This window comes from Pogona vitticeps, chromosome 8, assembly GCF_051106095.1.
Source record: "Pogona vitticeps strain Pit_001003342236 chromosome 8, PviZW2.1, whole genome shotgun sequence".
Taxonomy (NCBI): domain Eukaryota; kingdom Metazoa; phylum Chordata; class Lepidosauria; order Squamata; family Agamidae; genus Pogona; species Pogona vitticeps.
In genome coordinates this window covers 11,344,804-11,372,401 of record NC_135790.1, presented here as the reverse complement: position 1 = coordinate 11,372,401, position 27,598 = coordinate 11,344,804, and the positions used below count along the sequence as shown (strand labels likewise).

Below are 27,598 nucleotides of genomic sequence, written 5' to 3'. Positions count from 1 at the left end.
AAGTTAGCTTGAGCTCCACTGCTGTTGTTTGTGAAAGATTCTTTACCAGTATCACCATCCATAGCTACCGTTGCCCAGTAGTTATCCTTAAGAAGCTTCTCTGTCCTCATCACCATTGGAACTACAGTGGTGCGTCGCTTAACAACATTAGTTCGTTCCAGTGAAATCGCTGTAGAGTGAAAATGTCGTAAAGTGAAATAAAAAAGCCAATTGAAATGCACTGAAAACCATTCAATGCGTTCCAATGGGCTGAATAACTCACCGTCCAGCGAAGATCCTCCATAGGGGCAGCCATTTTTGCTGCGTGTAAAGCGAGGAATCCATCCAAAAACACAGCAGGGAGCCATTTTGAGCAGCCAGCAGCCATTTTGAAAACCCGACAATCAGCTGTTTTGATTGTCATAATGCAAAGAATCGGTTCCCGAAGCAGGGAACCAATCGTCAGGAAGCGAAAAAAAGCCTATTAAAACCTCGTTTTGTGATCACAAAAACATCGTCATGAAGTGGATTCGTCGTTATACGGGGTAATAGTTAAGCGGGCCACGACTGTATCCATTTTCATCTGCTGATGCATCTATTACTACTGAAGAGGGTAGATGCATCTTAGTCTGGTGCCTCAGCTGTGACCATTGTAATGGTGTCTGATCTTCTGATGGTGTTGCTGTCAATTCCTCTGACACATTCAACCTTTAGAGAACACTGAGGGGAGATATGATAGCAGTCTTCCAAGATCTGCAGGGTTGCCACAGGGAAGAGGGCATCGATTTATTCTCCATTGCTCCTGAGGATAGGACAATAACCAATGGGTGGAAACCTGACAGGGAGATGAGGCCTGGAAATAAGGTGGAATTTCCTGATGGTGAGAACCATTAAGCAGTGGAACAGCTTGGCTCCCGATGTTGTGGGTGCCCCATCGCTGAAGAAAAGATTGGACAGCCACCTGTCTGGTATGAGGTCTCCTGCCTTGGGCAGGGGGTTGGACTAGGTGACTTCCAAGGGTCCCTTCCAACCCTACGACGATTCTATGATTCCTCATTGCATTAAGGGGAAACTCTAATATTTACATACACACACGCAAGGATTTTCATTACATTTGGTTACTAGGCCCGGGATCGGTTCATTTGACATAATATGCTATGTGGTGTACACAAAAAACTATTTTGTGTGCCACTGGAGTGTCTCAATTATTTTGTCTGAAGCAGTTGAATAATTTTTCACCAAACTTGGAGAGTGCCTTTGAGGTGGTTTTGTTTAAAATATAGGCTAGGTGTCAAAACAACAACAACAACAACAACACAACATTTTAAGGGTCTTCAGGGAACCCTAATATTTATTTCTTATTTACAGAGGTAATACATCTGTGATGTATCATTTAAAGATAGTGAAATGTACATCTTACAAATCATGCCAGAAATTTATGGCTGAGAGGGCTCCAAAGGTTCATAAACTGGGAGTCATGCTGGCGGGTGTGTGTGTGTGTGTGTTTGGAAATTGTACTTCATGGATAAGCCGAATAAGTATTAAGATAAAGAGAGAACAAAAGAAAAAAGTGGGGACACAGAGAAGAGAGAGGGCACTGGAGTTAAGGGTGGAGCTTCTGGATTTTAACCTGGCTGAAACAGTCCACTGGCCTATAATAATCATAATAATGTACTTTGTAGTTCTCATTGTTACATTACTTGCTACTCCAAAATAGTGTATGACAAGTAACTATACTACCTGTAGCTGGTTACTTCCAAATTCTGGTAATCTTCCCATAGTTTTCTAGGTATACTCTGAAGTACCCAGTTTCCCTTCTGGCCCAGCTCTGGGACTGTGCAGCTTGCTCAAGTTTGCACAGGCAGCAGCATACAGTGGTGCCTCGCTTTATGATTGCCCCGCATTACAACAAATCCGCTTAATGACTATCTTTTTGCGATCGCAAAATGATGGTCTAAATGGGAGAATTTCGCTTTGCGACGATCGGTTCCCTGCTTCAGGAACCGATTCTTTGCGAAATGACATTTTTCTAACAGCTGATCGGCGGTTTCAAAATTAAAATGGCTCCCCGGTGTGTTTAGGGATGGATTCCTCACTATGTAGGCAGCAAAAATGGCCGCCATATGGAGGATCTTCACTGGATGGTGAGTTTTTACCCCATTGGAATGCATTGAACAGTTTTCAATGCGTTTCAACTGGGTTTTTAATTTCGCTTTACAATGTTTTCGCTTAACGGCGCTTTTCTTGGAATGGATTATCGTCATTAAGCGAGGCATCATTGTATGTATCCCTGACAGCCATATATGCTCCTGCTGATAATAGCTGGCCCTCTCTCCAGAGGCACTGTGCAGATTTGACCTCCTGACCTCTAACTCTGCAGTCAGTCACTAAGCCATTGATTTAGCTCTCTAAATCAATGAATGATAAGAGAATGGCATTAAATCTGAAAAATCTGTCAAAGCACCTCTAAAATGCCTTAGAATGCATTGGGGGGGAAAATAAGTAGAAAATTTTATTTATTACACCTAAAATGTCACTTCATAGCATTTTGCTTACCGATTTTTGCATAACGATGTTTTGGGAACAGCTGATCGGTGGGTAATTAAAATGGCCGCCCGCAGTGTTTTCGCGCCATTTCCTTGCTTACCGGGCAGTGAAAATGGTGGCCGCATGGAGGATTTCTGCATAGCGGTGAGTTTACAGCCCATAGGAACACATTAAACATGTTTTAATGCGTTCCTATGGGCTTTTTTGCCCCACGTAGCGACGAATCCACATAGCGATGATTTTTTTGGAACGGATTATTGTCGCTATGCGGGGCACCACTGTATTTATTTCTCTCTACTATAGAAAGCAACTGTTCTCCCAAGGTGGGTGAATCTCATATGAATTTATCATCCCAAGGAACACAGGGATGTTGATGCTGAAGGAAACTGATGTTACCCACTGGAACAGCTTTTGGAAGAGTCCTTCTGTTTCCTTTACAAACAAATTACAAGGGTAACTCAAGGACTATCCTGATTCTCAAAATGCAAGCCTACTTTCAAAAATAGTGGTGTCAGCACAACAATTCAGTTAAACCAGAGAGCTGGGTGGAATGTAGTGTAGTCACCATTTGACATGGGAAAGAAGAAGGAGAGGAAAGGAGTGAGAATAAACCTTGGCGTCGTGGTTTCAGGTGTGGCTGGGGTTTCTGTCCCCTCATTCCAAGCTCTTTGGGGTGTAAGCTATCATCTGAAGGCAAGAGCAACAAGCATAGAATCTATCGTGACTAATGAGTTTCAGCTCATTCCATCTGCTTCATTACATCTTAAAATTGCTCTGAGCACCTGCTAAGTTGTGAAGGGAATAAAATTCAGTGTAATTCAAATCTAAAGAAAATCAAATCATACCCAGCTCATGGTCAGGTGTGAATTATTTTCCATCTAATCTGAGGTCCTAATTGAAAGAGCAGCACAGGGTCTAATTAAGAAACATATTTGCAATTATTAGCCAATTTGTCATTTGTCAACGAGAAAGAGCAAAACGGTGTGAGCAGGAATTGGGAAAGACACATGGGCCTTCTAGCATCTCTCCAAAAGAAAGAAAGGTTTGATACTATCTTTTTAAAGCAATCATTATATGATTTGCTAAGTTCCAGAAATATAGGTGATGACAGGCTAAATGATGTTGCAGCTTTGATAGATGTGTTCACAGCATCCATGCCAGAACAGAATTTATTGGAGAATTTCCCTTGAGTGGTGTTATTTCTCATTACTGATACTTCAGTAAGTCATGGAATGTATACATTTCTTCAACATTAGCACATCCTCATTTCTGATAAGGCTCCTTCCGCAGCCATGGTTGTAGGAGCAGAAGCGGTCTGCCTAGCCGCCCAGATGGAGCACACACAGACAAAACTACAGAGGCTGGCAGGGGTGAGCTGAAGCCCAAAGCTTCCCTTTAAAAGAGGAGCTTGCCCCTGCTTCAGTCTCTTCTTACGGAAGCACCGACCCTGTGACAAGAATGAGCGCGACTGGTCGCTTCAGGGCCGGATGGGCATTTTTGACCTGTACAGTAGTACCTCAGTTTACAAACGTCTTGGTTAACTAATTTTTGGTTTACAAACGGAAACTCATTGAAAATAATGCCTCAGTTTACATTTGTTTGTTTGTTTGTTTCATTTTATTTATTTTTATTTATTTATTTATTGTATTTATACCCCGCCTATCTAGTCATTTCGACCACTCTAACTTTACAAAGAAAGTTACCCCAGGATGCATTGTGCCTTGGGGTTTATAGTGCCACCCCCATTCATATGGCAATCCACATTCTGTTTTACAATTTTTTTTGCTTTACATAATGTCCCGTAGAACGCATTAATTTCGTAAACTGGTACTACTGTACCTGTAATTGGCTCCAAGGTGCAGGTATGTTTTTGCCCATCCCGTTTTTAATCTTCATTTGTTTACAATTTTGTCAATGGGAAGGTGCACGGTTCAATTTAAACTGTTGGTCACATGGGTGAATAGTGCGAAAGGCATGCATTTTTAGGTGAATTACAATGGCACCCAGCCGGGGTGTAGGCGTAACACCTCACAGAGTTGGCCATGAGGTTTCTGTGCCAGGAGGTAGATGAGCAGGGGCCTCTCCGGGGCGCGGACTGCCTAGAGTCAGGTGCCTTGGGAGGCCTGCTCTCGGGGGTAACCCAAGTTTTTGGGAATTGACCATGAGAAGGTCTGGGGCAAGGCTGGCCCCAGATACAGATCATGTTTCCGCATTATGTTAACCCTTCCCTTTTTTAAAGGGGAGGATCATTTCCATTGAGTTCAATGAAGTGTGGCCCTGATTTATACCATTTCCTGTATGTTGCCTCATTATTCCATGCTGGCTGAGGAAAGACCCTAGATTATTTCAAACATGCATCTTATGCATTCCTCCTTCAGAGGAGGAATTGCCTGTAATTGTAAGATGTCACAGACAATTCCTCTTCAGAAGGGAAAATTAAAAAAAATGAGACTAGGGAAAGAAATAACAACAATATTTTTAATAGTCAAATGATCTGATGAAAATGCAGATCTCTCTGCAGCTTTCTGTAAAAAAAAAAGTACAATACTTTGCGGGGAAAATTACTTGGATCTACTCTGACATGGATGCTATGGTTCAATCCGGTCCCGTGAATGTAGCTATGGCCCCTGCTTGCCAAGTGTTATTGGATGAGTTTCAGTTTCTGCAGCCTGAGAATGTGGACAGATGAAGGTTACCATGTGTTGCTAGATCCTTGCCCTTCCTGGCTTATAAAAGTTGACAGAAAGGGACTGGTTGATTTGTAAATGCCTCCTTGTGACAGGGTGGAATCCCAGCATGCTTACAGGAGACAATTGTAAGACTGTTGAAAAAGCCCTCTTTGGATCCTACAGTATCCAATGATTACCAACTATTTTCTGATATTCCACTGTTGTATGGTGGCTCCAGGAATTTGTGGAAGAGAGAACTCAAAAGGTGGTGTTGGGAGAATCCTGATTGACACCCTGGCTACTGGCCTGCGTGGTCCCTGACAGTTCTGTTCCCCCCATGTTATTTAACATCTGTGTGAAACCTCTGGGAGAAGTTGTCTAGAGTTTGGAGATTCAGTACCACCGGTATGTGGATAATATCCAACTCTGTCCCTCCTTGCCTGATGTCAGTAATGGACTGGATGAGTGTGAACAAACTGAAATTTAATCTGGACAAAACAGAGGCACTCCTGGTTAGTCAGAAGGCAGATCAGGGAACAGGAATACAGCCTGTGCTGGTTGGGGCTGCCCGACCTCTGAAAACTCAAGCGTGCAGCTTGGGGGTGCTTCTGGATTTGTCTCTGAACCTGGATGCCAAAGTTTCGTTGGTGGCCAGGAGTGCCTTTACACAACCAAAACTAGTGTGCTAACTGCATGATTCCTGAAGCAGTCTGATTTGGCCGTTGTAATATATTATTATTATTATTATTATTATTATTATTATTATTATTATTATTATTATTATTATTATTATTATTATTATTATTATTATTATTATTATTATTATTATTATTATTATTATTATTATTATTGTTATTGTTGTTGTTGTTGTTGTTGTTGTTGTTGTTGTTGTTGTTGTTAATTAATTATTAATTATTAATTATTAATTATTAATTATTAATTATTAATTATTAATTTAATTTATATGCCGCCCACACTACCCAAAGGTCTAGCCTTAGTTACATCTTGGCTGGATTAATGTAATGCACTCTATGTGGAGCTGCTTATGGAAAGTGTTAGGAAACTTCAGTGGGTCCAAAATACGGCAGCCAGATTGCTGACTGGGGCTGATTGCAGGGTTCACGTATCCCCCCCCCCCCGTTACAGTAGTTTGATTGGTTTCTGATCCACTTCTGGACAAAATTTAAAGTGGCTCTAACCTATAAAGCCCTAAATGGCTTGGGACAAAGCTGTCTCAGGTACCGTTTCTCCCCTTATGAGCCTGCTCTAGTATTAAGATCATCAAGAGAGACCTTTCTCTTGGTCCAAGGTGCCTTTGGTGGGGACACAGGAGAGGGCCTGCTCTGTTGTTGCTCCCAGACTTTGGAATTCCCTCCCATAGGAGGCTAGGCTTTGCCGACCTTTGCAGTCCTTCCACAAGATTTTTCTGAGTGATTGTCTCCCTAAGTGCTGTTTCTAAATGAATTGTTGTACCTTACTGCTTTGAATGTGTTTTGGTGTTGCATATGTGTGATTGTTTGTATAGCATCTGTTTGATTTTTTTTAAAAGTACTTGTATACTCACTTTTTAAAAAAGTACTTGTATACTCACTGTTTGTCATTGAGGCTATCAACCTGGGTTTGACCAAACTCTGGGAGGCGGTGGGGGACAGGAGGGCCTGGCGTGCTCTGGTCCATGGGATCACGAGGAGTTGGACATGACTTAACGACTAAACAACAAAAACAAATACTGTTGTTAGCTTTAATACTGTATTTTATGAGTAGTTATGTAAGGTGCCTTGGGTCCTTTTAAAGAGAAAGATGGGGTAAAAATCAATCAATCAATCAATTCTAAACAAAGGTCAGAATCATGTTAAATATTTACACCATTTAACTTCACCATTTTGTGTTCTGCTGGAGACCTGTCACCTTTTATATTTTCAGTATGCCTGAAAGCATGTTTCTGTGTCCCATTAGTCCAGTGAAGACGAATTTCTAGCCTGCCTGGTGGTTTCGGCTCCCATCAACCCAGCTAATGTGGCCAATGACCTGGATGATAGGATTTGTACTCCAACCACATTTGAAGAGTGAGAGGTTACTCCACCCCACTCTAACCTTTGGTGTGCTCCAATACTAGGGTGCCATTGATGTATTGACCAAAAAAGGAACACATGGAGGACGAGGGCTACTGAAAAGGAGAGCAGTCACCACTGGAAAGGAAGACAATTCTTTCTTTGAATTTGCATATGCCACTCAAAGCTTATATATACAAATACAGTCTTACTGACACATAATTGCTATAATTTGAAGAGAAATGATAGATTCGGAGCATTTTGCTAATATGCACCACAATAAGTCAAGGGGCAGCAGCATTTTGCCTTTTCAATAGTGTTAGAGCTTTGCTGACACACATGATCAATACCTGAGAGGATAAAACGCATATTTAATAAATATAGGATCTGAAGGACTTAAATGAACTGATGTGGGGATTAAAGCTCTAGTAAAGATTTAGCGAAAGAAAGCCAAAGTAGTTTAAATGAAGCAGTCATTTTGACCCCAGCATTCATCTTCAGTTGTAGAAGTGAAGCCTTCTGAGACTGATTCAAGCTTCCCTCCTATATTTTTCCATTGTTGTCTAGTGACATATAAACCTTTATTGGCATTAAAAAGTACAGAGTGCTTAGATAAATAGAAAAGCTGTGGAGAGCAATAAAACCATGACCAAATTAAGTTGTTGTCAAATATAATAGATATCTAACTATTTAAATATAAATGTTGAAATCTGCAATGAAACAGTTTTACTTATACTAAAGGGGGGGAGACAGCGGATGGTTTGAGTTTGTTTTCCCCAGAATTAATTAGGAGGATCCAGACAGCCTGGCAAAAACTAAAGACAAATTTTAGAAAAAGAGGGAAAATATGGTTTATGTCAGGCTGAGGAGATCTGGAGAAAATGAGGCCGGAGTCATCCAGCACTGGGGCAGCCATTGGGCAAGATTCAGGGATGAAAGAAGGAGGAATGGAAGGGTTTTCTTTGGAGAAAAAAGAAGAAGAAACTATTGTACTGCCACTGGAGGAGGAAGGGGTTCGGGGGAAGAAGAGAAGGACGGGAAGAAAAGATAAGCGGTCATAGTCACAAGAACAGTACTCACTCAGGCGAACGATGGAGAAAGGGATTTATTTTCATGAAGTCTCCTGCCTCCCCTGCTGCCACCACCCCTACTGTACTGAACTCTGCTGAGCTGGACCAGGGTTCAAATGAAGATCAACCTCACCAAATATAGACCTATCCATGAGCCTTATACACCAATCATATAATGGATGCAATGAAGTAGGTATAACATTTCTTACATTCCATTTAAACTTCCATGGGATGCAAACAAGGACCATTTTGCTCTAGAATTTGGACATTCTTATATCCTCCTGGCTCCCCTCAATCTTTTAAATTTTTTGTCATCTAGCCTCATGACAAGTTAATGAACTCAAAGCTTTGTGACATTTTGCATACGTAAAGGGGTTTTCCTACTTTAACACCCATAATTGTTTTAATTAATGCCAAACAGAATGGATTACAGAATGACTCTGGGAATTTCCAGATTGGACTTGCCAGTGTTTTCAATAGACATTGAGAAACTGGGCATTTTGCTGATGAAGGAGCAAGATTGTTACCTTCTCTTTGCTCAAAATTGGCATAAAGGAAAACTCTGGGCAATCTTGTTTGGAGACTTACTAGAATGAGAAAAAAGACACTCTAAAACAGGATCTTTACTTCAAGAAGTGTTGCACTTAATGGTTCATTTGGAGGCATATAAACTATCCAGCTCTGTTTTTAGATTAAATCAACAGTAAGAAAAATAATCTTTCCAGGGTTTAAAAAATAAATAAAATAAAGAGTTGCTGGCTCCTAAGTCTTTGTCCACAAAGTATCTGGATTTAACCAATATTTAGATATCTGGATTTAACCAATACTATTCTTTTTGCAAGCATCTAAAAACAAAGTCTCTCTGTGTGTACCATTTTCCCCCCAAAGGCAGCAAAAGTGGGGGTGGGGAAGAATAAGGGGGAAAAAGAATAAATTAAGCTCAACAAGGTAGAAAGAGAAAAGTTTCTCTTTCCCCCAACAGCATTAATCAGAAAGGGCTGAAATATAGAATATCATTTCTCTTGAATAAAACTGACAGAATATAAATCACTCTTAATACCTCCAGCCCTCCACAAGAATACAGAAGGAATAAGGCAGTTGCTGCTCTACACACACTTTGTATGCTTCAAAGCCTTCCGCTTTGTCTGGCAATTCTGAATAATAGAGGATCCTGAGCCATGTATATGAAAGTTGGATTAATGTGCAAGATTTAATCTGCAGTTTGAGAGGGCCTTGCAAATTCCAGGGGAAATCAAGAGTTTAAGAAGGCTCTCTCCCAAACATGAAATAGGTCTCGAGCCCAACTTGTAACATATTGCCGATGACACATTTCTTGTTCCAGAACATTCTTCTCCATCTCCCCTCCCCATCTGAATCCAGCATATGTGAAAAGGGCTTGAGCGATGTGCCAGAGGACTCCTGAACCTTAATTTGCTGGGACTATGGGTGGGAATTCAGTGGCTAAGACTGCAAGAGCAGGGTGAGATCAGAACACACAAGATGGTTGGGGACGAGTGGGCCTCTCTCTTTTGCTTCCTCCCACATTTAAATTCTCAAGTCCTTTTCATTCCCTAGATGCAAAAAAAATGTAAACCTTACTAAATTCCTACCAAATAAAATGTTTATCAAATTGCATTGACCAAATTGAATAGGTGAAGCTATAGCCAGCGTGCAGAGTTGCTGTACCCGCCTACCATTAACTATATAAGACAAGGAGCCTGTCAGGAAGGGGGGATGTGACAACTCTAATTCAGCATCACAAGCATCATCAGGGCCTGGAATAGCACACTGAAGCAATCTATCAAAGATGGCAGAATGCTTGATAAGATTTATTAAGCTTTTTGTTGCTGAGAGGTTACAGTGATTGTTCCATTTACCCCTGGGATAAACAAGGCATCAACTCCCTCGATAAATTCTTAATGGATAACACTATCCTCCCAAAACAGCTTGTTGTGTGCTAAAGCAATGTGCTTGCAATGCAACTGTATCTGGCCCTTTAAAGCTTCCATGTCTAGGGAGTGGTCTTTTAAGAGATAGATAGGAAATGTTCTATTTCAGCCCTTATTTTGCTGGCCCTCCAAAGGCTTTGGAAAGATGATTTGTCTCCTGGACAATTTTTCTCATGGGATTGGGAGTGAGTTGGGCTATCAGAGTAGGATATAACTGCCCAAGGTTTGAGGGATGGCCAGATCCTCAGAATTGCCCACCTCTGATTTAAACCAACTTATGATGCACCTCATCCAAGTAGGGAAGACCATGTACAGGTAACGTGTCCTGTTGAATCTGCTTGAATTTGCTAATATCACTATGGATTAGAAACATCAAGGTGGTTCTCCATACTTACCTAAGTCTTGTTGGACTAGACAGCCATTTAAATAGAGGCTGTCATTAAAATCTCACTTAAATATCGTTAAATCTCACTTAAACATCGTTAAAACAACACTGAAAACCCAGTGTGGTATAATGGATAGTTTGATGGACTAGGACTCTGGAGACCTGGGTTCAAATCCCCACTCCCCCACAGGAACTGACTGGAGGCATGGAACTGGTAAAGCCACTCCTTAAATATCTAATTTACCTTAAAAGCTCTATTTGGGCCATTATATAGTAAATTGGTTCAAAATTGATGGCACATAACAACATCATGAAAACAAAAAGAGAAGACTCTAGTGTGGCAATTAGGGGTGCTTGAGATCTCCAACCCCAATCTCTATTAGAATATTTGTTATATGGATCAGGACCAATCTGTTCTGACTTGTTTTGGAAGTGGCCTGAACTAATTTGTTTGGGTTTGTGTGGGTACATTCTGGGTGAACATTAAAAAAAAAAAAAAAGAAATGAAGAAAAAAAGGCTATGGGCAAACTACACAGCATCATCAATTTGGGGACCTTAAATAGAGGTTTCAGTGTGCTTATATTTTCAAACAGTGGTGCACTTTTTCAGGTGTGGAAGAGAATCACCTCCAAAGTAGCATTTTGTAACAGGAGAGGAATCATTTGTTGACAATGCTGCAACGCTGCTTGACAGAGAATATAGAGATGGATGTGGTATGTAGGTGATTCTACCAGTTGTAAGCTAGCTTCCAGAAATATACCCAGGCAAAACACCTGAAGGATTCTGTTCCCAATGATGACAAAATACATCAAAGGTGTCACATGAACAGAATGCCTGGCTTTCATTGAGAAAGATTCAGATCTTTCCTCTGCCAACAAACTAGAGGAGCAGTACACCTTTCTGTGCTCTTGTTCCCAATTGACATTTCTATACAATGTACCAGCAAGGAGAAAAGAAAGTAAAAAGGAGAAAAGGAAGGAGGAAGGGGGAAAAAAAACCCTCTAACATTTATGTAATCTGTCCAAAGCCCACAAAGGAAAGAGCACACTTACCAATCCATACTGCCAGATGCACACTCCTGATAGTGTAATGCAAATATGTTGTCTGGTTAATATATTTTGAAAAAGGAAAGTTCCAGGATGCAATGATTAGCCTAAAAGCAGTACAGTTTATTTCTTTCAACCCGTCTAATTGCAAACTCACTGATTGAACAGCTGAAGCAGAACGTTAAAAATCATAGAATAATTGAGTTGGAAGGAGCCCATAAGGCCATCAGGTTCAACAACTCTGCTCAATCCAAGTCAGAACTTAGAGATAGTTGTCCAGTCTTCTTTTGAATGTCTCCAGCATTGAAGCGCTCACCACTCTTGTACTGCTCTAACAATTATGAAGTTTTTCCTGATATTCAGCCTAAATCCGACTTCCCGTGAAATTTTGGTGACCTTATTCTGAGCCCTCCCTTGGTTCTCACATATTGTGGCATGATTGGCAAAATCCTCTTCAGAAGAGGACATATCTCAGCTAGAGGATTCTGAGGATGAGCTAGAGCAGTGATTCTCAACCCCTCCAGACAGAGAGGGGTCTTGGAAAAAGATTCCCCATCCAACCTCTGGCAGCACAGAAGGATCAAGGACCAACTGGTGAGAAGTCAGAGTTTGCAGCAAAAACATTGCAGCTGTCATGGGTAGCTGCTTTTCAGCTGCTGGTGTAAAAAAGGTCCCCACCCAGAACCCAAGTACTCATGTAGTGCTGAGACATTACATTTTCTCCTTGGTTGCCTTAACCCTTTACTTTCTGCCCTCCAGTCTTCCTGACTGATGAACCTCCAGACATTCTGACCCATACTGCTTTGTGACTATACCTCTATCTGTTCCCTGGTCTTGATTTATGAACAGCCACCGACTGACATCCCAACAATTATTCTACTAGCTCTTTGGACTTTTGTTACTGGTTCTATGGTGTCCACTTCAGCTTAGTTTTGTCCATTTCCTTTAAATAAGGCTGCTTCTGTACAAGGCTAACTCTTGACTCTCAGGATCCTTCTGCACAAGAAGAGGACAACATGTGAGCACCGCCAACTTAGTTGTTATCACAGCTGTCCTCCTGCTTCCTCTCGCTTCTCTGCCCCCTTTTTCGAAAACTTCATTCTTCCATTCCTTTCTCAGTGCATCCTATACCTGCTTAGACCATTACATATGTGTGAGATTATGAGTCTGCACTGTGCTTGGTGTAATGGCAGCGGGTAGTTGGTAGGTTCACTCTTATTTTCCTCAGCATCCATTTTCAGAAATGTGTTTGTTTGTTTTACTTGCTTCCTTGTTTACTGCCCCAGTTAGTAGCAACCCACTACACTGGGCAGTGAACACAGAAAAAAGAATTTAAAAACCCAGACTATCATTCTCATAAACAAAAGTATAACATAATAACGTAGTATACGAAACAAAAGAACTCATATGATGATATTTGAATATAGGTTTGAAAATTATTCATTCCCTCTGGGTAGTATGTTTTTAAAGGCTTCTTTGTAGAGTTCCAGCTTTGCAAGTTTTCTAAAGAAACAGAGGAAAGAGCCTGGCACACCTCCAGGTGGTGCAGAATGCGGCAGCCAGACTCCTTACTGGAGTGAGAAAATACCAACATATCTCTCCTACTCTGGCCATGCTGCACTGCCTGCCCATCCATTTCCGCATTGACTTCAAAGTGTTAATGCTTACATATAAAGCCCTAAACGGTTTAGGACCTCGATACTTGGCGGAACGCTTACTCCTACCTAGATCTACTCGGATCACCCGCGCAAGCCAGGAGGTGAGGCTGAGGAGCCTAATGCCAAGGGAGGCCCGGAAGGAAAGGACATGAAACTGAGCCTTCTCGGTGGTGGCTCCTCGCCTCTGGAATAACCTTCCTCCGGTTATTCGTGCGGCCCCTACGCTGGGCACTTTTAAGAGTCAACTAAAAACATGATTGTATGTTCAGGCCTTCCCTCCTGTCAATATTTAATTCTTTCTTTATTTTTTCTTTCATTTATTATTTGTTTTATTATTGTATGTGTTATGGACTGTTCGTAAAATTCTTATGTTTTATCGTATACACCTTATTGGAAGCTGCCCAGAGTGGTCGACCAGACCAGATGGGTGGGATATAAATAAATAAATAAATAAATAAATAAATAAATAAATAAATAAATAAATAAATAAATAAATAAATAAATAAATAAATAAATAAATAAATAAATAAATAAATAAATGTGTTCTGTAATGACAAGGTCAGCTCTGAGAAGGCCCAAACAACTCTAGCTGACATTCTTTTAACCTCTCTTGGTGTGACCATTCTAAGAACTAAGGCCTGGGAGTAATGAATGAACCAGTTAGCTGTTCTTTGGGAGAGATACTCAAACAGATACTGAGGTCCCAAACCATTTAGGGCTTTGTACATCAAAACCAATACCTTGAATCTGGCGTGGAAGCTAACAGGAAGCCAGTGCAAGTGGGCCAGAATCAGGGAGATGTTACCTGCCCTGGAGATCAACCTGACCTTCACATTTTGGACCTATTGAAGCTTCCATACCATCTTCAAGAGCAGCCCCAAGAAGAAAGCATTGCGGCAATCAATTTTTAAGAGAATCAGCACATGAACCCACGTTGTTAGGGATTCCCTGTCCAGATAGGGATGCAATTGAGTAATCCACCTAAATTGGAAGATGGCACCTCAGGCCACAGAGGCAGCTCTGTTGTTTCAGTAAGAGTGCTGAATCAAAAATCACTCCCAGGGTGTGAACCTGGTCTTTTAGGGGTAATGTAACCCCATCTAGGCCAGGTATGTTTCCTCCCAATCATCCAGGAAAACCTTCCAACAGCAGGATCTCCATCTTGCCAGGACCAGCTTCCGCTCTCCCAATCAATGCTAATGGAATGCCTAACTTTTTAATGGAATTTAATGGAATGCCTAACTTTTTAACAAGCCGAACGAGTTGTGTGGGTATGGCCCTACTTTTCAGCCTGGCCTCCCTACCCTTCCTCAATTTTCTGGCCAATTTGATGAGATCTCGATTGCAGGTTTGCAGGAGAAAACGTAGGATGAAAAACAGCCACAGATGAAAGGCCATCCACTGAGATTTTGGGAGAACAAACTCTTTACAAGGCTGAAAAGTAATTATTCTTCAAAGTTCCTTGAAAGAGGGAGTTTAAGGTATTTAATGATTAAAAACTTGATGTCCTTGAGTATGAGTCAGATAAAGGAATTACCATGGACCTTAAGGCTGCATAAATGACAAACATAAAGGGAGCAATAATGAGTCTGCCTGAGGTGATTACATTTTCTAATTAGAAGAACACATGTCTCATTTAGGCGTGGTAATCTCAGCCTGTCTTTGACGTCATTAGCTTTGCCCCCACCTCTCATAAGCTCTTTGGCTTCTAAAACACAGCACAAATACCGTCCACTCCTAAAAGCTCTGCAGTGTTTAACCTCTAATTTTCAAAAGGGAGGGTTATTTCCACACCCAAAAAAAGTTAAAATAAACTCAACATCTATTGACATTTTTTTCCTTCTCAAATTTTATCTGGTAGAGGAAAATGTACAGCCCCCCTCATAACTATTTATTATTACATTAATATTAATATATTAGGTTACAATATATTATGAAAAATATTTTTTCAATGTGTTTTCTTTAACCTATGAAAATTCTTTTTTATGCAAACATGGCAGAGGGTCACAGGTTACTTGGCTATTATAAAAAGTGGACATGACTTCAAAAAAGGTTGGGGAATACTGTTCTAACAATGATGTAAGTTCCAAAGTTTTCTAGCCAAGTAGTTCTCTTCCCTGTACTTCCTCGTTTTATTTCCCCTTTAATAACAGGTGAAGTAATTTGTACCATTTTGTCTTTCATTACCTGGCCAAGTATTCTAGCTTTCTGCATTTGGTTTCTTATTCCGAGATGCAGTACTTCCCACTTATCCCTGTTGAATTTCATTCTATTGTTTTCAGCCCAGTGCTCCATCCTATCAAGGTCATTTTGAATTTTGTTTCTGTCTTCCCAGGTCTTAGCTATTCCACCCAATTTGTGTCATCTGCAAATTTGACAAGCATTTCCTGCACTCCCTTTTCCAAGTCATTAATAAAAATGTTGAAGAGCACCAGACCCAGGACTGAGCCCTGGGGTACCCCACTTGTTTCCTCCTCCCCGTTGGAGAAGGACCCATTAATCATCACTCTCTAAGTACAATTCTGTCGCTAATTGTGTATCCACCTGATATTTGATCTATCCAGCCCCTACCTAGTTAGCTTGCTAATCAGGATCTCATCAGGCACTTTATCAAAGTGCTAAAGTCAAGATATACTATGTCTACAGCATTCCCTCTGTCTATCAGAGAGGTAACTTGATCAAAAAAATGTGATCAGATTACTCAGGCAGGATTTTTGCTTACAAATCCATTTTGGCTTCTAGTTTTTACTGCATTGTTTTTTAGGTGCTTGCATAGTGACTCTTTTATAATTTGTTTCAAAATTTTCCCTGGGATTGATGTCAGAATGACTGGCCTGTAGTTCCTCTTTCTTTCCTTTTTTGAAGATAGGGACAACATTAGCCCTCCTCCAATCATCTGGAACCTCATCCGTTTCCTATGATTTCAAGAAAATAATGGAAAGCTGTTCTGAGAGTTCTTTGGCCAATTATTTGCCCTTGTATTATTATTTTTTGGGGCACCTTCTAGATCCAAGAATCTCTTTGCTTTTTTTCTAGCTGTCTGTTCTGTAATACTCTGTTTCACAGTTCCTGCCATGTAGTGGACCTGAGAACACATAACACAGTAAAATATTATTTCTTACAGCCATTTTGTTGTTGTTGGATATCACACTACACATCTCAAACAAGCTGTTGCAGGCTATGTCCTTTGGCTATGATCCCATTGTTCGTTAGATCCCATTGCGAGGTATGTGGAAGGAAATGGAAGGAAACTGGGAATTGTAGTTATCCTAAAATGGAATCTGTTAGGTTCTGTGTAAGATGAATTTAAAAGAGATGTTTTTCAGGAGCTTGTTGTGCAGAGTTGCCTAATTCACAAGGTCAGACAGTCCAGGAAAAGAAGATGAAACAACAGATTGCTAAATTAAGCAGATAAGACACCTGGATCATGGGAATGTTGGGTGGTGATTGGAGCGTTCTGAATTACGCCTACCTGGACTTAATTGGTTGATTGCTTGAAAGTGTAATGAAGAAGGTGGTCCTAAAGAGGTGTAAAATGAGAGGGTTTGTGTATGCGAAAAGGATGGTCCGTGAATACTGTGGAATGTGAGACACAGAGGTTTGTTTTTCTTTTCTAGAATAAGGAGGGGGAAATAGCCCAGCCTCTAGCCAAGATGATTACCTAGACTTAGCTGTTTTTATTTTAATTAGAAATTGTAAGTTTATTTAAACATTTTAATAGTCTGAAAATGCCTAATGCTTAAACTTTAAAGCTACAACTGTAATCTAATAGATCTACTTAATTTTCTTAATAGAACAAATATAATTCTCCAACAGAGGACTAGTCCCTTGATACAGCAGGACTATAACTAAATCCAGTGTGTATGAAAGAAGGTTAATAAGGTTAATTGTTGTAAGCCGCCCAGAAACCTCTGGGTAGAGTGGGCGGCATACAAATTAAATAAATAAATAAAATAAATAAATAGTGGCTACTGTAAACAGAGGTCCTACTTTACAAGATTGGTGTGTATTCTAAGGAGACATATAGCCTATGTTTTATTGCTTTGGAAGCAATCAAGGTTACTTTTAAGGTTCAGGCTTGTCTATGGGGCTTACCATGCACTTCTAGGGCCTAAAGGACCTACCTCAGGAAATAAAGGTGGTCATTTTGAGCCCAGAGGGACTCCCTGGCCGTGATCATTGTGTCTTTAAGAGATGGGATCGTTACAGTATGTATGTTTGCCCTCACTCTCCAACTTTCAGTTTGTACAGTGGTGCCTCGCTTAGCGATTGCATCGTTTAACGATGTATTCGCTTAGCGATGAGGTTTTAGGAGCGATTTTGCGCTCCGTTTAGTGATGTTTCCAATGGGGAAATTTCGCATAGCGATGTTCGGGACCTTGCTTCACTTAGCGATGACAGTTTAGGTCCCCCTGTTTCGCTTAGCGATGTTTTTGACAGCTCAGTTTTTGCTATTTTTAAAAGGTGTTAAATTGTTTAAAAAGGGTTTAGAGTGCTTGAAATCATTAGTGCACTTAATAAACCCTTTGTTAACCAAATTTGGCTTCGTTCTGACTCTTTTTGAATTTTTGGTGATTTTTTTTCCTCCCCCATTGAAATGCACTGAAAAGGTTTCAATGCATTCCAATGGGGGAACCGCATTTCGTTTAGCAATGTTTCCTATGGCGATTTTCACTTAAGGACGGCAATCCGTTCCCATTGGAACGGATTATCCAGTTTTCAATGCATCTCTATGGGAAAACATGTTTCGCTTAGCGATGTTTTCCCATAGCGATGTTTTTTCCGGAACCAAGTAATATCATTAAGCGAGGCACCACTTGTACAGTGGTGCCCCGCATAGCGACGTTAATCCGTTCTGGATTAATCGTCGCTATCCAGAAACATCACTATACGGATAGGAAAACCCCATAGGAACGCATTAAACTCCATTTAATGCGTTCCTACGGGGCAAAAACTCATCATTGAGCGAAGATCCTCCATAGCGCTGCCATTTTCACCACCTCAGTAAGCGAGGGCAGTGCGCGAAAATGCTTGTGGTGGCCATTTTGGAACTGCCGATCAGCTGTTCTAAAAACATCTTACCGATCATCGCAATGCAATGTTTTCCCTATCTAAACATCGCAAAATAGATCACTATGCGGCTTCGTCCTTAAACGGTGCGCTCGTTATGCGAGGCACCACTGTATTTAGAAATGCATTACTTTGGGTACCTTGCTTTATACTGATTTTGATACTTGCTTTATGCAGTGAATTTTGCAGGGTGTTCCCAGAGTGAGTTATAAAAGCTACTCTGAATCTAAGCTGTCTGTCTCTTGTCCCTTTTTCACATTTCATGCAAATTCTGTCATGATGTGTTTGTGTGTGTGCATGTATTTTTAAAAAAGAGAAAAAGCTGCAACAAATTGAGGGGTTTCCTGGTGTTTTTGATAGAGGCAGAATTAAGATAATATGTGTGTTGTTGTTGTTTTTTGCTATTATCTGAATTTCACCAGTTGCCAAAACTAGAATTACTGCTGCTTTATTTAAGAATGTGAACCACTAAATGGATGGATTGTGTCTCTTTTAAGAATCAGCCCATCTTTCTCTGCTTCTTGTGTGTTCATGTGTGTCCTTTGCTTTTCAAAAGCAAAAGGCACTATAAACATTCTGTGGAAATTACAGAGACTTTGTATGGGTGCAAGGAAAGATCTTTGTCTCAATCTTGGCTGAAGGCAGGCATCTCCTGGGGCTTCAATGTTTCTTGTAGAAGTGTCATGTCCTGTCGACACACTGTAAATCAATGAGAACAAGGTACTGAGTGAATATTATTTCCATTCCTAAGTCAGAGTTCAATGACAGCTAGAAATCTACAGGTTCTTCATGCCTATTCTAAAGTGTCTAAACTGTTTTAAAACAGCAAGTCACTTGGGGAATCTTCTTGGACTGAATGCAATTATATATTAATGTTATAATTTTAAAATTAAATAAATTAATGAAATAAATTTTATAATAGAATTTCAATCATAAGTGAAGGAAAAACTAATTTACTAAATGATTCTAGTCGTGAATGTCATTGTCTTCCATAGGACCTTTCAACATTATCTTGTGTAGAATAATCCAAACACACCTCTTCAGCTTTGATAATTTAAGCAAACATTTAAGTTAATTCTAAGCCACCCATTTATTTAAACTTTCACAACACACACACCAAAATTTCTGGATAAAAAATATCTTAAGACTCTTGTTTCTTCTTTTGAGTCCACAAACTGATCTATTTCCATGGAAAACTTTTTGTTGGATATATATTTGCAACCTTGCATCCTGTCTGTGGTTTGAATAACTGGAAGGGATCTGGGCTAGAGTAATTTCCTATCTTTCCAGAACTAACCAATCATTCATTCCAGCCTTTGATATTCAAAGAGAGCCCCACCTCTTTGCTGAGCGTTTCTTTCCCTCTCTTTTGTCTATTAGAGGTAGTTGTTTTGTTTGCTGCTGATCCGTTTAGTTGGTTGCCAAGTATGTGTACAGTAAAGAAAGCAGCATACACAAGTCTGACATTTCAAGCAACTGTTAAGCAAAGAATTTTTTTTTTAATCTTTCTGCTACAGATAGCTGAAATTGAGTTAAGACTGTAAGTGCCAGTTAATGAGAAAGAGGTGAGCTCTGGGAAACTTGTAGGTACCGGTATTCTCCTCTGTGAATCTCTATATTTCTACTGCATAGCAAAGGGGAATTCTAACATAAATTCAAAACTGTTTGCCAGTACAGTGTTCAGGCACATCCTTGAATACAGCTAAAAAAAGAGAGGAAAACAGTAAAGGAAATATGGTCATCCCCACTTCTAAATCCTCACTACTACAGCTGATAGTGTGGATGACATCAGTAACAAACATTAATTGAAGATAAAACTGTTGTTGGCTTCTAGTCACAATGACTATAAACCTTCCTCCTTTTCCAAGCAATCTAGAGAAAGCTAGAATCATCTAAACATTACTTTTTCCAGGGACCTTGAACTGGGGAATAGAAAAGAATTCTATTATCTGGATTTCAGTATCTTGACAAAAACAGCATTTTTTTATGTTCCAAGAGAAGCAACATATATTGCCTTGAGAGTACTTATATTCACCAGGCTTGTAGAGTGTTCCAGAGAATTACGTAAATTCACACAAAACAATGTGCATAATTTAACATTTGAAAGGCTGAAATAATAGTTGATCAAAATAAGCACAGATGTAGTTTCAGCAATGGAGAAAAGTTATATATGTTAGGCAAAATGTGTATATATATATATACACATTTTGCCTAACATATATAACTTTTCTCCATTGCTGAAACTACATCTGTAAAATTTCAGTGCAGAAGAAACTGAAAACAAGTGCAAGTGTAATTCAGAGAAATTTTAAAAGATCCATGAGAGACTTTTACATCTCTGCTCTGAACAGCAGTCACTAGAGTAGAACTGTGGCTGAAGAGGACTATTGTCCTCAGATCCTTTTCATCTCCCAAAGACATCTCCTTAGTCACTGCAGGAAAAAAAATGATGCTGGGCTCAGTGAGCTGACTGCAAAAGAATTCTTCAAACATCCTTAAGTTTCTTGGTTTCTCATTGGCTCAAAATATTCCTGTTGGTAGGAAATATTTCTACGTTGCTGTCTCGGGCAGGCTCTTGCCTTGCCCATTAGTCAAGAGTTCAACCCAATGCAGAAGTGAAGAACCTGTGGCTAGAAATGGAATCAGGCATTTTGTGGTTTGTTTCATGGTGTTTTGGGATACAGAATGAAACAAACTGCCAAACTGTTATTAGCATTGGTGTTTCATATGATTAGGCTTGGTATGCGTTGTCCCTTGCCAGACACCCTGGCACCACTCTAGTTGACACTGGGGTGGAGCTAGAGAAAACTTTACGTAGGATTGATTGTCAAGCAGCCAACCATGGGGCTGCAAGTCCGCTCTCTGGGAATAGCTGGTTATAGGAGCCACACTCCGGGCAGCTCGGTAAGTGCTTTCAGTTTTGCAGCGACCAGTGTGAAACGGATGCTTAGGTAGCTAGTCCATTTATCCCGTCCCATGTCTGTTCCCTCCCCAGTCCACCTCATGATGAGCAACACCCTGTCTCAAATTCCCTTGCAAGAACCACTCATTTAACTTTCCTGGAGCCAGCTGCTAAAGACCACTTTCCTGGGGGGGGGGGAAACCTACTCGGGGGGGTATAATTAAGATGTTCCAAATCCAGTCTTTGTCAATCTTGGAGGGGTTGGGGAGGAAAATCAGCATAATACTTGCTGTGAATTTGGCATCTCTAACTTTGGTGGAGGCTGTTTTACCACTTCCATGCATCCCAAGTTACACAAACTATGGAATGGTTCATTTTGTCCGAAAGTTCACGAAAGTTCATGTTTCATGATTTGTGAATAGTGATGAGCCATGAGTTTTCACGAGCCACCATTTTCCTGGTCATGCCCCTCTCCACTTGTGGTCCATATGGTCAGTAGCATTCCTTCCCTTGAGAGTGGAGGGCCAAAACATGAGAAAGGAGGCAGGACTTGCAAAATCACAGTGGGAGAGAAGGCAAGCACTGGGAGGTGGTCAGGGACTGCCTCTGAGCTACCTGATTATGAGACTAGGCATGAAGGAAACATGGGTAAATGTGTCTAACATTTGCATAAATCCTTGCTAACCAGGCAACCCAAATTTGGAGGGCAGGGTATAATGAACTCTGTTGTGTTTGTTGCTATATTCAAAACTTAGTGACATAATGCAGAATATGGAAAAGTTTGGTTTAGTGGTATATTTCCTACAGCCTTTTTCCCCCCTGGGCTTTTGCCCCCCCTTCCATTTAGTCATCCACATGCTTCTGATAGTTTAGTTGGGTATTATCCCAAAGGAAGGAGAACTTGTGAGAAAGCAGTAGGTGAATACAGGCACACAGTACATATGCTTATTGTGTCTGTTGATCTTGTGTGTGTTGTGTATCTTTGATTTTTGGAAGTGATCTGAAACATTGACAACATCCTGCTGAAAGGATTAATTCTACATTTTCCTGTCATAGGAGTGTGCTTGGGCATGTCATGAGAATGGCTGGCAGTCAGGTTCTAAAAGATCTCCTGTATGGAGAATGAGTGCAGGGAAATCGCCCCAGAGGGAGACCACAGCTGCGATACAAGGATATTTGCAAGCGGGATCTGAAGGCCTTAGGAATGGGCCTCAACAGATGGGAAACTTTGACATCTGAGCATTCAGCCTGGAGCATGGCCTCTCCCAATTTGAAGAGACACTTGTCCAGCAGGCTGAGGCAAAGAGGCAGTCCCGAAACTAGCAAAATCAGGGAGCTCTACAGGGGACAGATTGTAGTTGTCTTCAGTCTGGAAGGATTGTCACTCTTGAATTGGCCTCCTCAACCACACTAGACACTGTTCCAATCCCTCTATTCCAGGGGTCTCAAACATGCGGCCTGCCGGATGATAGTTTGTGGCCCCTGACTTGCCTGCCCCCCCCAAAAGTGCCCACACGTCCTCTGCTGTCAAGAGCACCTGTGGGGCCCCCACCCTGTTCTGTTTAATTTCACAGGTACCGGTGGGGGTTTTTCTCCTTTGGCAAAGAGAATTCTGTGAGGGTTTTTTTTTTAATTTTATCTCTTGCCCTCCTCCCCTCCCCGCTAGGCAGTTGCCACTGCTCCCTCCCTTCTCCACTTTGTTTTGCTGCTGCTGGTGGTGGTAGTGAAGAAGGAGCCGGAGGGGGTCATGGCTGGCGACGAGGGCTCACGTGCCCCTCCTTGGAGCCCCAGCTGGGCTAAGGAAACTCCTGGGCAGCTTCCTCGGGCTCTTGCTCCGCTTGGCGGAAAATCTGATGCAGCCCAGCCTCACCCAGACTCTGCCTCCAGCGGCCCCCAGGTAAATTGAGTTTGAGACCCCTGCATCAGAGCACGTTACCATAGTCTATTGAGACTGAAGGATGCCTACTATCTGGAATATACTCTTTAGGTAAAGGTAAAGGTTCCCCTTGACATTTAGTCCAGTCGTGTCTGACTCTACGGGGTGGTGCTCATCCCCATTTCCAAGCCGTGGAGCCAGCGTTTGTCCATAGACAATTTCCGTGTTCATGTGGCTAGTGCGACTAGACACGGAACACCGTTACACTTTGTTAAATGGGTTTTAGGCCTAGGGAACTGTGCATAGTCAATCTATAATTTAGATTTATTAGAAATTAGGCAACAAATTCCAGGCACCACATTGAACACGGCCAGTGGCCATGCTAAGCTAAGGAATTCTGGCCACTGTAGTTCAAAAAGCCCCCCCCCCAGCTAAGTTAGGAATGCCACTCACTCCTGCAATGTAGTAAGTGCAACATAAATGATATGCACCTAGCAACAAGGTACATAAATGTTTAAAAATGCATGGTGCGTAAGTGGTGGAATAGCAATTCCTAGTCTATGAAGGTCCACCAAAATAACTCCACCTTACATCGCTTCCTGAATCCTGCAGGGACATCATATTTTGCAGGGACTCTGGAATTGAATTCCAGAGCATGGACACAACAACATGGAAGGATCTTTGGCAGTTGACACTTTTAGAAGGCAGTTCCAGATTACGTTAGTTGGCATGGGGGCTTGTATGGATAGAGGCAGGCAAGAAGTGCTAACTTTGGTCTCCTTGTTCCAAGTCCTCCTCTCTACCTACTATAGTAATCCTCTCTTATCAGTACTTGCTAAGTATATAGCACAAAGGACTGAAAATACTGTTAAAACACAATGCAGTAATTCATGTGCTTAAATTGAATCACATTCAAATAGCATAATATGCATGTTTGCATAATTTTCAAATTAGGTTGCCCTGACTGGAGAAATGAAATATGGCAGCACTGCTCCCAGCTCGTCTTTTCTGGCTTTTTGATGTGCCAGTGTTGTACAAGCACAACACGCACAAAAGCACCTTCACATTCAGCTAGCGAGGCCTGATGCCAGCTGACAATGATGGCTTTAAAGCTCACAGAAATAAACGTTTTTCCGTTTCCAGCAGCCCTTTCCTTCAGATTTTTCTCCCTGCCTGGAGACTAAGGGGAAGCAGCAAGTCCCTGAGATTTCATTTCTCCCCATGTTTGTGAATTGTAGCTCTCATTTACCTTCAACAACACAATCAACCATGAGGGATGATGGGAGTTCTTATCCAACAGCCAGGTGCCACAAACCTGTTATCCCTGGTCAGCATAAAAATCTTCGAGAGTTAGCAAGGGAAAGGTTGTAGACCTTTGTAAATGGAGACAGTGGCTGAAATCCTGTTGCACATCTTTGTGTGTGCTAGATGAAGCTGTGGATGAACTGGAGAAAATCAGAGCATGGCAGGAGTGCTCTTCCCAAAACACTTCTGCATGTTTGTTGGCTTGTGGGGGAAGTAGCCAGGCACTCTCTGGTAGCCCCAGCTGCCTCTCAGATACAGCAGCAGGGGGAGCTTGATCTGGGAGGGAGCAGGAGTCAGAACAGGAGCTGCTGAGGATCCTCCACTATCCATCATTGAGGTCCTCTTCACTGGTCAGAGAGGAGGACCTGAATGATGGATAGTTGTGGAACAAGGAAGGGAAAATTCTTCCGATTTCTCCCTCAAAATCTAACCTCAGAAATTAAAAAACACCGCACATTTTCCCCATTCGATCTTGGTTAATTGTATGCTTTGAGAACTTTATTCTAAAGGGACAACATAAATGTGAGATTCCTTGGGAATGGAATCACTAAGCATGATAAATGCATCCTTTATGTTATCTCTTTTTTCCTTGTAATTTCTCCCCTTGTTTTCACCCCAGTAGAAGCCTGAAAAAAATGGCAGGGCTGGAACAAGGAGTGGACAAGCAGTGAGCGCAAGAGAGCAAAACAGAACATGCTTCCTGAGGTGACAAGAAGTACTCACAGGATGTAATTTGTGGTCTTCTACAACTCAGAAATTAGCCTCTGTGGATATATAGAATATAATCATAGTTCTTACATTAATGTACGAAGTACATTAGCCTTTAACAATAAATGCCACATTAATAAAATAATGAAGCAAACAGGGATATGGTCTGGTGCTGCTGAGTCTGAAGAAAGAAACCTCATAGCATTAATCCCATGAAAACAATTTCTGTGCTAAGACTGAAGACAGTTGGTGGGCTGCTTTCCAGTTCAGTTGAAATGGTCCGCTGACAAATCTACATTCTTGAGGGACTCAGAAAGTTGGCAAAAGTGTGTGGTGCTGTAAATTTAATGAATGACAATGAAACAGTCTGATAGAGACCCATGGGCTTCCAGAAGATATGGAATGTTGAAGTGACAGCTAAAGGAAGGTGGAAACTGGTGATAGGGAGACAAAGGGCCTATGCAGATTGGCCATTTTGAGTGTAGGGTGGATCAGGCTACAAAAGGTCTATTGAGGTCAGAAGGAGGAGTGATATGCCATTTATACAATTATAGTTAATGTAAGATCAATCTAGAAGCCCCTCGATAAGTGATTAATAATCTTATTTATTTATTTATTTATTTATTTATTTATTTATTTATTTATTTATTTATTTATTTATTTATTCAATTTCTACCCCGCCCCTCTAGACAACGTCTAATCCTCAAATAGATATAATAACTCCAACAAACTCTATATACTTTAATTAATTAACTATTTGTTCATATATGCAAATAATATGCTATCTATAATTAATCAATTGATTTTTATATTTTTATGCTATTTACTGTGATTTTACTGTTGTTTAATTTTAATTTTTAATTTTTTTTGCTGATTTAGAGAGGCTGCTGCCAAAACGTCTGACCGATTCACATGCAGTGTCTCGTGGCCTGTACTGCTTCACCTAACCACTAAGGTGGCGCTGTTCCAAGGAGGCACCAACGTTCTAAACCCCGATCCATGAGAGGAGAGAGGATGGGAGGGGGAAAGAAGCAAAGTACTAATGGCCGGTAAACCAAGCAGCCGCGCCACGTGCCACCAAACGGCTGCAAATCCAAAAGGCTGCTGCCTGCCTACCCGACCCTCTCAATTGTAAGTTATCAGTCTGGCATGCACATTAAATGGTCCTGGCGCTGGATCCTTCTATTTTGTCTATCCCTTTTTTCGCTTCTCTTCTCTCTCTTTTTTCAAAATTTTGTTTTAGAGCTAGCCAGTAATTCCCCAAGTTCCACTCGCACCGCAGCATGACTTGCGCAAGCTGCACGATTGCGACCCCCTTACTTAAAAACCCGCCACTCCCAAGAACACAAAAATTAAATTAATTAATTAATTAATTAATTAATTAAATATACATAAGGGTCAAGGTAAAATTGTAAATAATTGCCCAAGTTAAAATAAATATTTGGTGATCAAACCATGGGAGGTAGCCGATGCTACCTCTTTCAGACTCCTGAGTGTTGTTCCTGCAGGCCTCTGACTGTGATGCACCTCGAGACAGTGCAGAGCAGCAGAACTCTATCCTTTACCAATGCCAAGAAAGGAAGAGGGCAAGGAGAGGGGGAAAATATCATTGAATAACCTAATGTTCCCCCCTCTCGCCAACAACGATTCCTGCGAGACTAGGAGTCTCACGTCATATAGGGAGGAAGGCAAAGGCGAGCCACGCTACCGAATCTTCCTGCTCAGCAGTGGCTTGATCAGTCTACAACCTGGCCTTGCCATTTGCATCTCCCAATTCACAGGAATTTTCTTTTGTTTTGTTTGTTTGTTTGCTTGTTTTTGGTGGGGCAATTACCGTACGGGAGTCAAGCAATGATCAGGATGGAGTGTCTCCAAGAGGACACAGAGTGGACCAGGAATCAATTTATACGCTCTTATTCATGCATGGATCAGATCAGGGGAAACAATGAATATTATTTTCCAATAAATCATTACTAGTGTGGTATTCACACACTGGGTTTTTGTTCCTCTTGTTGTTGTTGTTGCTGCTGCTGAAATATATACTAATATGATACAAAGTTGGTCAAATTTCCCCCAAAACATTCTAGAGATAACAGAACACAAAAGGTGCTTCATGGCAAAGGGCCCCTACAGTTCACAAATGAAAGATATGGTACAATGATTTGCTCTTAACAGTTTTTTTTGTTTGTTTTTTTGTAATGGTTGGGAAAGATAGCTCTTCAGCCCAACTTATGTTCACTGCCTGAGGGCAACAAAACAGAATTTGTTTGTTTGTTTGTTTGTTTGTTTGTTTGTTTGTTTGTTTGTTTGTTTGTTTGTTTGTTTATTTATTTATTTATTTATTTATTTATTTATTTATTTATTTATTTATTTATATCCTGC

The 27,598-nt window shown here is 41.0% G+C and overlaps 1 long non-coding RNA gene across 1 annotated transcript in view; it reads right to left on the bottom strand.

The window, feature by feature from the left end:
• Positions 1–13,428: 13,428 nt before the first annotated feature.
• Positions 13,429–27,598, bottom strand: part of LOC144584185 (uncharacterized) — a 28,327-nt gene continuing 14,157 nt past the window's right edge. The window contains exon 2 of the long non-coding RNA XR_013538281.1: positions 13,429–19,124. This is a non-coding gene — a long non-coding RNA (uncharacterized LOC144584185). The remainder of the gene's footprint in view (positions 19,125–27,598) is intronic.